At 43.6% G+C, this 9,593-nt stretch overlaps 1 long non-coding RNA gene across 6 annotated transcripts in view; it reads left to right on the top strand.

Annotated features, from left to right (window-relative positions):
* The window catches only part of LOC116085019, a 45,886-nt gene that overhangs the window by 9,783 nt on the left and 26,510 nt on the right, over positions 1–9,593 (top strand). For all 6 annotated transcript variants that reach the window (XR_004116360.1, XR_004116359.1, XR_004116357.1 and 3 more), the window contains one exon: positions 2,693–2,802. This is a non-coding gene — a long non-coding RNA (uncharacterized LOC116085019). The remainder of the gene's footprint in view (positions 1–2,692; positions 2,803–9,593) is intronic.

Genomic DNA, 9,593 nt, shown 5'->3' with positions numbered 1-9,593 from the left:
TTCCCCTGTACAGAAAAAAAAAAAAAAACAAGTTAGTTTAGCTGTCAAGAGCAACTTCAGAACTGCCAGAAAACAAAGCTCAGAGGGGAGAATCCAAAAAGACAAACTAAGGGTACTACATCTAGGTCTCCATAGTAACAGAGCAGGGAAAAGCAACTGTAATCCAGAGATAGGATCCTAGTAATGTCATTTATCTGAAAAGCAAACAAAATTGTATAAAATAAAATAAAATGACTTCAGCATTCCAGTCACAAATGGAGTCCCCATTGTGAGCTACTTCCTTTATAGCCTCGCTTCTTTTTCTTTTTAAATATTTATTTATTATGTATACAGTGTTCTGCTTGCATGCATGAGTAGACACTAGAAAAGAGCACCAAATCTCATTACAGAATGTTATGAGCCACCATGTGGTTGCTGGGAATTGAACTCAAGACCTTTGGAAGAGCAGCCAAGAGCTCTTAACCTCTGAGCCATCTTTCCAGCGCCCCACCCCTCCGTCCTCTGTTCCTACTAGATAGGAACATGTGAGGTGTATGTTCATTTGTCAGCTCCATATGGCCTTTAAAGGTATGACATCCTAAAATATATATAATCCTCATTTCCCACATTTTTTTCAAGTGACATGGAATATGTATGCACTATTATATTGATATGGAATATGAACTACCGACATATATGATATATATGAGCTATACATACTGATATGTTTTAGAATCCAGGAAACACAAAAGGTATAGAATGGCTGTCCCTTTCTATGCTGTGACTAAGGAAGCACGGGACTGGCTGCGGGTAAGGGCACCCAGTCCACCCAGAGAACATGCTATCTACCTTGTCGGGAAGAGACCTCCAGGCTGAGGAGGCAGTAACACCACACAAGGGGAGTCAGAAGTCAAAGCAAGCAAGGCAGCCAGGCAGTCTACACACTATCTGGCTCTTTTCTCCAGCTGTCCACTTTGTTTTTCCCTGTGGTTTTTAAAAATCATTTTGTCACTTTTATCACCGAAGGCAAACAGAGCTTAAGGCTATCAAGGGAACCAGGTTCTCCTTTCTTTTTCTTTTTCTTTTTCTTCATCTTTTTCTTTTTTGGATATTTTCTTTATTTACATTTCAAATGCTATCCCCTTTCCAGGTTTTCCTCCACCCTGGAAACCCTCTATCCCATCCCCCCTCTCCTGCTTCTATGAGGGTGTGCCCCCACCCTCCCACACACTCTCTCCTCCCTGCCCTGGCATTCCCCTATGCTGGGGACAAGGACCAAGGGTCTCTCCTCCCATTGATGCCTAACAAGACCATCCTCTACTACATATGCGGCTGAAGCCATGGGTCACTCCATTTGTACTCTTTGATTGGTGGTTTAGTCCTGGGAGCTGGGGGCGGGGGGAGTTCTGATGGGTTGATATTGTTGTTCCTCCTAAAGGGCTGCAAATCCCTTCAGCTTCTTCAGTCCTTTCTCTAACTCCTCCATTGGGGACGCTGTGCTCAGTCCCATGGTTGACTGTGAACAGTTTCTAAGTGAAGCACCCAGCACCGCATCCCCAGGGCGTGGTTTATCTAGGTGCTCATCACCCAGTTGGCTCAGGAAGTAAGGAGTCTTTCCAAATGCTGCTTGAGTGCTGGCTCCGGAAGTCCGTCATCCTCCAGGCATCTTTTGAAGAAAATGATACGGGAAGTCCCTTATTTGTAGATTCCAGGGACTATACACCGTAATCCTGCTATCCTGATCATCATGTTTTGGAAACTGGCACTGGATCCAAACACAATAATCAATGGGCATTTCAGTAACAAGTAAGACTACTTAAAAGATAGATTCAAGATAAATCTCTATGCTAGATACAAACCAAGACGATGTAAGAATTATCCAGAGGGCTTAAATATCAGATACACAGGAGCCTGTGAAATGGTAAGCGGGGTTTAGCATAATGCCCAAGCCAGGCCTTACTATGAATGATGAAATAAAAGGGGGAATATAACAAAAAACCAGGCACAGTGCAGAATAGCTAATACCCAACGCCAAGAGGAAATTGCTGATTACTTCAGTCAGTACTGTCTATTAGGCATCTTCTATATGCAAAGATTCAAATATGAGTCAAATGAAATGCCTACCCTGGTGAAGTTGTCAGCACCTCCCCACACAGTGACCAGAGTGCAGCAAATGCCTCAAAAGCCAAAACACACCACAGGCCGACAGCAACATGCAGGTGGAGAGCTGAGGGAGGGTGTTGGTGAGGGAGCTGGCGAGCAGAAGGTTCAGTGAAGGGTTTCTGACATGGGAAGGCAGATCTAAAATGCTCAAATAGAAATCAAATGGGTGAGAACCATTTGGGAGAATTGTGATAGAATTAAGACATAATGGCAAATAAGGGGCAGAGGAGAGGTTAATCTAGACACTCAGGTAAAGGCCAGATCATGCCAGCACTTGTAGGCCATTTTCATGATTTGGTTTTTAGTCCCAAGAGCAGAAGGGGGCCATCAAAGGATTCCAGTGAGGGGAGACAAGCTGAGATGTGCATCTAACCTGACAACTGGAACCTCTGTGGGAAGGGAACTTAAGAGTGGAAAAACCAGTTCACAGACTTCTGCTGAGTCCAGGGCAGTGATGGTGTCTTGAACTAGAGTGCCGGATGGCATCCAAGACGTCCAATTCTTGGCTGTGAGACAACATCTAATTCAGCTCTGCATCTGTTCTCTCCAGCTTGATCCTCGTACCTGGTGCGGTTGCTGGCTGAATGGACATCAGTCCCCAAGGACCCACCAATCGGCAGGAACGATCCAGCAAATCCACGCTAAGGAGAGATGTCTAAGGTGTTTTCTTAGGTTCTATACTTCTCTCACACAAGTGCATGAAGGCGAGGGAAACTTTTTGCCCTGAGATAATCTCTTTCGCTGATAATGAGAGAATTGGTAACCCAGGACATAGGTCCTGGTGAGGAAATATCACCTGCTAGTATGTGTAAGACCCAAATTTCAATTCTGAAAACTACAAAACAAAACAAAAAGTTTAGTCAGGCGTGGTCTTGGAAAGCTGTGTCAGGGAGAGTGAACGCTCAACAACAGACTCTGTCTCAAACACACACAAACAAAACAACAAAAACTAACAAACTGAGATCGTGTCTCAAATTGCCCAGCTGTATTAATCTCCCATGTTGTTGCGGCAGATGGCTGGTTGAGCTCTCTGTAGGGCCAGGGGTGTAATTCAGTGATAGAGTGTTTGTCTAGCCTGTAAAAGGCCCCAGATCTGACTGCCAGCACTGAAGGAAATAAGCTGTCTGTCTCCACTTCTTCCTCTGTACGGTAGAGTTTTGCCTATCTGAAACTGCTACAGCAGAGATTAAGTAAGATTACACGCGTTAATCTTTTATCACAAGGCTTGACACATAGAAAGCTCTCGATAAACATTATTATCTTTACCGTTCTTCACTGGACTCTGAGCTTTGCAAAGGGATGCACTCTTTGCTGGAGGCCAGGTCCCCCGCCATAAGGTTCTCATCCGTCCTTCAGAATCGACAATTTTATTTCACATGTTCATTTTAGAGCCATCTTTGAAAAGTCAGGTAGTCTAACAATCTCTAGTATCCTGGAAGGGAGCATTCTTCCCACCCTGTAATTATCACCCTCTCCATCGCCTTCCTCTTTTCCTGTTCCAAGCAAAATTATTCAGTCTGCTTGCCTTCGCCCCACATTCCTGCTGTTTCAGAGTTAATTGCGTCTACTTGCAGTACACACCTGCCTTACCTTATTTTGTCTATCAATTTCGTGTTCTTGTAAGTAGATTGCATCTACTCCACGTGTCCCCTTTCCGTTCTTAATAATGAACTTCCTCGCTCTGGTCTTGGCTGAGAGTTAGCCTTCAACCCAGGCTTCTTCATTCACTGTCCAAATTCTTTGCTGCTGAGGTGGTTGCTCTTGGCACCTATCTGGTTCATTCACCTTTGTTAGGCAACCCGTCTCAGAAAACATCTCTCTCCGACGGAATACAGGAGGGAATTATTCCTCCAAACATTTTTTTTAAACTATCCTTTCCTTTGAGTTGGTTTTTATTGTCTCCTCCCTTTGAATGTCTAGTAATAAGTGCCTTCCAGGTAGAATTGCACATTGTCTATACTTCTGGTGGTAAAGCGGAGAAGGAGCAAAAAGGGCCCACCTCCAGGCACGCTTCCAAAATGAATCAAATCAAAACCCTCCCAGCCCCATCCCTCTGGGCACTTCTCAGCACGGGCAGGCTTCCTTCGGGAAGATTAATTCTGCCTTTTCCAATTTTCATGCTTTCCTGGCGTTCTTCACCTTCCATATCTGAGTCCTGTGTAGGTTGATTGTGTTCTTTAATTGTACTCTTAACACTGACTTCATCCACTGATTGGGAACCTTGGTTCATGGCTCGTTGCAACCTATTCATCTACTGATCTACACCCCTCCCTACCCCACCCTCTTGAATTTCTTTATATAATTCTTAAACAAGATCCTTGGGATTTTGTTTGTTGGAAGCATTTTTTCCCCTTTCTTTCTTTCTTTCTTTCTTTCTTTTAATGTGAGGCCTCTTGTTTTGCTTGGTTTTGTTTTGAATTCTTACTTATTACTGTGGGGGATTGTGTTTCCAAGGCTCTATGCTTTGTTTGCCTGAACTGCTGCTTTCACCCCTAAATGATCAGCTCAAATTTGTCTGCTTATCCATAAGGGATCCTAGTAAGGGGGTGGAGGGGTGGGTATGAGTTACCGGGTTAAGAACCAAGGAATCTTAGCATAGAGAGACAGAAGCCTCCATGCTTTACACAATCTCCCTGACGTCATGCCTTCCTGGCTGTCTGTAACTACCCTAACTCACAGGAAACTCAGAACTATACAAGGGCAACTTCCCATCTCACACACCGAGGAGTCTACAAAACACTTCCTAATTCTTAAATAAGGTCAGTCTCAACATAACTTCACACTGTTAACTACTGTTCCTTTCTAAGGCTGTATGGATTACATTGAGGCCACAGTCCCCACTTACAGCTTTTAGTTATTTTAAAAATATGTTCCAACTAGGCAACGGAGGCACACACCTTTAATACTAGCCCTTGGGAGGCAGAGGCAGGTATATCTCAGAGTTTGAGGCCAGCCTGATCTACAGAGTGAGTTCCAGACAGCCAAGTCTACACAAAGAAAGTCTGTTTCAAAAAAAAAAAAAAAAACCCAAATATTTATGATATGTCCTAAATATTTGAGTACTACACTGTTCTGGGCCAATTGTGCTAAATTCTTTGAACCACTGGTAAAGAGCTCTGGACTCCATTTTCTCTTGCTTTAGTTTGTGGGGCTCTTGTATATCAATACATCCCCTAATTCGCCTACCTTAGAACCAAGTGTGATGTTCTCCTAGGGTCTGGTCATCTCAGATCAGTGTGCACAGGTGGTCATTTAGTCTATGATCATATTATGTGCATATCCTCCCTTTATAATGACTCTGGGGTATTTGAATGAGAAAAGTTTTTGGGCCATTTAAAAATTTGATTCGCAGTTGGTGGCTGTTTGGGAAGGCTTGGGGGAGTGACCTCACTGGAGAAAGTCTATCAATGGGGTGGACTTTGGGGTTTCAGAAGAGCCATTTCAAGTTAGCCCTCCCTGCTTCCTGTTTATGATTGGAAATGTGAGTTCTTAGCTGATACTCTAGCCACCAGCTCCCTGCTACCTCTGCTCTGGAACCCTCAGGAACTATAAGCCCCAAACAAACTCTCTCTCTAAGTTGCCTTGGTTATGATGTCTTACCTCAGCAATTGAGAAGTAACTAATAACTCCCAAAATGTTATTTCATAGGTTCTAATATGGGTTATTCCTGAATAAGATAGCCTCTACCCTGGAATTACATACAAAATTTTGAAATCTGAAATTAAAGATTCACATGTAGATTTATTTTGTGAGTCCTAGCTTATCTTTTTCAGCTTTCACTTTTATTTTAAATTTCAGCTCTGATATTCCAAGTCAGTTACTCTGCCTCTAACCTGTTTCAGTCAAAAGTATAGAAAGCACATGGCCTCTGAATTCATAATTGAAAATCTTAGGAAAAAATTTGACAGCCAGGTGTCTCATCTAACTTTGTCCAGCAAGAAAGACGCAACCTAGGAACGCTTCCTTTTGCAGTTTATTTCAGGAACCTTTTAACAATGTTTCTCCCTCCTGCTTCTCCCTCCTGCTCCTCCTGCCTGCTTCTCCTACTTCTGGCTTCTGCCCTCTTCTGCCTCTCTCTAGCCGTTACTTAAGCTCCACCTTCTGGCCCACCCTCAGCTGTTGAGTACTCCCAAGCTTAGCCAATTCCAATGGGCTACGTAGCAAAAGCGGATAGGTTACCAGATGCGGAAGCAACCAATGGCAGCAAGCTTAGCCAAATGAGGGCTTGCTTATGAGACCACTTGCTCTTGGAAAGGCTCTCCACGGCCAGGCGCAAGAGTACAAAACAAGTAGTGACTGCTGAAGTTGATATCAGTTAGACAACCAGCATTCTTGAGGAGATCCTTGATCCTTGAAGCACACAGTACTGCTTGTATTTTCCAGGAAGTGCATACAAGGTGAACATACACATCGTCATCATGATGACAGCTAACATGTAATCTGGACCGACTCTATTATGTGCTAAGCACTTTTCAAAAAGCTTTCCATGTACCATAGTCTTCATAGTAATGCTATGACATTGAAGGCACTGCTATTATAACTATTTTTAATACAAAGACAATGAAACATGGAACACTGAAAATGTTTGGTGAGACAGATGATATGGAAATTGCAACTCAGCCATCAAAAAACAAAACAAAACAAAACTCTAGGGACTAAATTCATAATCCCTCACTGACATTTTGTCAGATAACATGCAGAAAACCAAAATTTTTATGATTATCCTGATTAACTAGTATAATATTTCCCCAGATAAGAAATGTGCCAGATGTAGATCCCAAGCTATTCAGAGAGCAGTTTTCCCTGAAAATAAACTCAGACTTCTGTCACCTCAGGATTCACAGTGGCCTCACCTGCATGTACTCACACACTGTGTGCACTCCCCTGTCCTTACAGCTAGTGACAATGACCAAGGGATCAGATATCTCTTAGCTTGTTAGTCACCCTCCCTAACCCATCCCCAGAAACCCAGCGTAACTATCTAATCCACTACTCTTTACCAGTCCACATTTCCCCCCTTTTTATTTACTTATTTTTTAAAGATTAATTTATTTTTATAAGTACAGTGTTGCTGTCTTCAGACACACCAGAAGAGGGCATCAGATCTCATTACAGATGGCTGGGAGCCACCATGTGATTGCTGGGAATTGAACTCAGGACCTCTGGAAGAGCAATCAATGCTCTTAACCGCTGGGCCATCTCTCCAGCCCTCCCCCACCCCTTTTTTATTGTGTATGTGTGTTTGCCTATGTGAATGTATGCCACATGTGTGTGGCTGCCCACAATGGCCCAAAAAATGCTTCAGATCTTCTACAGCTAGACTAGAATTAGAGGCAATTGTCTGCCGCCCAGTGTAGATGCCGGGAATGGATCATCTGTTCTCTAAAAGAGGCGTAAGTGTCCTTAACACTGTGCCATCTTTCTTTCTGTGTGCGCCTGTGTGTGTGTGTGTGTGTGTGTGTGTGTGTGTGTGTGTATGGATCAAAGGACAACTTGTAGAACTGGTTCCTTCAAAGTACCACATGGGGTTCTGGCATCAGGCTCAGGTCCCTTCTGAACCCAATCTCATTAGGTGGCTCAGCCCACCTTCTTTAACCCTCAGTCTTCTCTTAACTGTGATCACTATGAACCTCAGCTAAATAACACATGCCCCAGAGGGAGGGGAAATGTTTCTCTTCTCTCATTTTCATCAGAAAACATTGCGGCATGCTCTTCCCAAGTGGGACGGAGACCTTTCTTTACTGCTTTGAGCACATAGTGGAGAAAGCTGTCTGGGAATGGGACTCAAGGAAAGATGTTTTCAAGGCTGGGAGAATGTTAGGTTATTTTGAGGGTAGGGTACAGTTCAATCCTTGTACCATCCTCATAAGAGAAACATTCCTATGGAGCTATCCAGATCCAGTTCACATCAAACAGAGCAGCCGTGGCCAAGCAATCAGAAATGATGAGCAGGAACACGGATCCCCAAGGAGTCAAGAAGGCTAAGGGCCATGGTCACTGGCAAAGGAGACAACAGAAACCAAAGAAAGAAGGAAATCTGAGGAGATAAAGGCTAAAGAGAAGGGCTGAAGAGGGAAGAGAAAGGGATTCTTGTGGGCCGAGATAATTAGCCTGGGTCACAAGTATCTTTTAACAGTGAACTAGCTCACCATTCCACTTTCAGCTCACAATGTGTTTTTCCTGTGACCCCAGTGGATACCCACACCTCAATGTGGCCTCTGGCTGTGCATCATGACATCACAATTGTTTGGGGCTTGGTTAAGGACGACTGAGGACCGCTCTACCTACAGCTCTCACCTTGTTCCCTATTCCCTCTGTTGTTTGAGAATACTCAGTTGGTGGGCACTCAGCTTTCTCTTGTCATTTTTGGGTTTTGAGACAAGTCTTCACTATGTTGCTAAGGTGACCTCAAGCTCGTGATGTTCCCACTCTAGTGTCATGATTGTAAGCTTGTGTCACCACATCCAGCCTTCATTTTGGGTTTTAGATATCAATTCACGTTAAGGCATTGTAGAAAATGACTGAAATCATCAAAATCCCAAACAGACTTTGGAATGACCTTGAACTGTGCTAGGTATGACATGTTCCCCAAAGCTGAATCAAGCTGTCTGCCCATAGTACCTCAACATTTACTTTATGTATATAAAAAAATATATGTATATTAAAAAGTATAACTTTTTAAAAGAGCTTCTAGAAGCCACTGTCTAAAAACATAAATGAACAGAATGCAGAACTCAGTTGAGTCGAACAAATTTCTTATCGCTGCTTCCCCAAAATATATTTCCAAAGACAATTTTCCACGGAAATTCATACAGCTGTACTTTGTTTTGAGAGCACATTCTCTGGGGCAGCGGCCTGTGTGGAGAGAAGGAACAGCAGGAGATGCACTGTGCGTGGGTTTGGCCGTGTGAATGTTGGTCAGTGAAGACAATGTAGAGATCACAGCTTTCGGAAAAGCACTGGCGAGCCGCTGCTCCTCTCTTGCTACCGAACAGCAGAAGTGGTTTTTGTCTCGGCGTGCTTCAGGACCAGTTAGATCCAAAGGAAATAAAGAAGGGGCATATTTTTCCTGGCTTCTCCTCGGGCAGTTCTCCGCATCCTGGCCTGGTAGGGGCAGAGTCACATGACCATCTTTTTACGCCGCCCCACAACAGGGAAGCCCTTTCTCAGACTGTGCTTGAAATCTACGAATTCCAGCCACGCCAGATTTCAGGCTCTCTCCAAAACTGTTGCCAGGCACTGAAACCAAAAGGACTGTGCTGCACAGACTTTTGAAAGAAATCAACTACAGACTTCCCTGATTTGCCAAACAGTCAACTACTGGAAATATATATATATATTTTTTTTTTTAAAGAAGCATGGAAAGGTGTGCCGTTCTTCTGCAAGGTGTTTGCGGGTCAGCCTTCTTTGGGCACCGAGCTAGAACATGATGAATGAAATATAACTTTTCA

Source organism: Mastomys coucha, unplaced genomic scaffold (genome assembly GCF_008632895.1).
Source record: "Mastomys coucha isolate ucsf_1 unplaced genomic scaffold, UCSF_Mcou_1 pScaffold9, whole genome shotgun sequence".
NCBI lineage: Eukaryota > Metazoa > Chordata > Mammalia > Rodentia > Muridae > Mastomys > Mastomys coucha.
This window is presented reverse-complemented; position numbering and strand designations above follow the sequence as displayed.